This window comes from Sapajus apella, unplaced genomic scaffold (genome assembly GCF_009761245.1).
Source record: "Sapajus apella isolate SASKATOON/1434 unplaced genomic scaffold, GSC_monkey_1.0 scaffold7, whole genome shotgun sequence".
NCBI lineage: Eukaryota > Metazoa > Chordata > Mammalia > Primates > Cebidae > Sapajus > Sapajus apella.
In genome coordinates, this window is record NW_022436947.1 from 28553498 (window position 1) to 28554674 (window position 1177).

Here is a 1177-nt window from a genome sequence, read left to right on the forward strand (position 1 = left end):
AAGTAAAAAAAAAAATTAACAATGAAAAAGGAAATTCAAAGGGTTTATGCCAAAAAAACAAACCAGTCCTCTGCAACCTAACTCATTTTTTGGGCTGCACAGCCATGTAGAGGGCGATCAGGCAGTAGATGGTCCCTCCCACAGTCAGTGCCATGGTGGTCCGGTAAAGCGTTTGGTCAGGCAGGCCTCGTTTCAGGTAGATGGCACACCATCAGCTTTCTGGAAAAACTTCTGCAGCTCTGGAACTCTGTTTTTCCCAGCATAATCATAACACTGTGGAATCAGAGGTCACTTTAGTTGGGGTGGCAAATATGATAGGTGGTGCTTCTGTGGGAACCACAGGCTTTAATCCCTGTGGGCTATAGGCCTCCGAAGCCCATGCTCCCACCAACTTCTGCGTGAAACCACTAAATTTGCAGTACATGACGCCCGGACTCCGGCTTCCCGCATCCGCTGCCTGCGCAACCGCCCCAGAGAAGGAGAAAACATCAGAACTTTTGCCATTTTTCCATAGGATAATAACGCCAGCCACCCAAATTGAAATCTTTCCACATACCCTCTTTCAGCACACAAAAAAAGTACAGCTCAACAAAGAAAGCCAAATAAATAATTAAATAAATAATATATGTACCTTCAGAATAACTGGAAGACAAAATAATTGAAAAAGATTTCAATTTTGATGTAAATGTAGGAGACATTCAAGAGCAGGAGTTGCTCCAGAGCCTACCCCAGAACACCATCCTTGTGAGGATTACATGGGAGAGAGAGAGCAGTGGGAGAACCTCAAGAATGTCAGCTGGGGTTCAACCCCCCTCCACCACAGGAGAGAGGAAAACAAAGGTTTCAGACCATGTGCTGCTTCACCTTCTTCTGCGTGGCCCACTGGGGAAGGGCTGACCTTCCCCAAGCATGTATGCTCTACTTTGGCCACTGCAGAGGAACTAGGGGATGCCTGTGAATGCCAGGGTTACATCAGGCACCAGGGTCACTTCAGCAGCCCATGAAGGTCTGGGAGAGGTGTAAGGTCTTAATTTCCATAGGCAATGGCTCTTTGGAATCCAGTTGATGGGGTTGAATAAAAGCCTAGAGAGATGACAGTCACAGTGGGAAACAAGACAAACAGCAAGCAATTAATAAGCAGGACAGATTGGAACACCGTATGTTTACTCACTGAAGT

At 46.3% G+C, this 1177-nt stretch overlaps 1 pseudogene; it reads right to left on the reverse strand.

Annotated features, from left to right (window-relative positions):
- On the reverse strand, nucleotides 1–509 carry LOC116549959 (annotated as a pseudogene).
- Between the last annotated feature and the right edge of the window lie 668 nt (nucleotides 510–1177).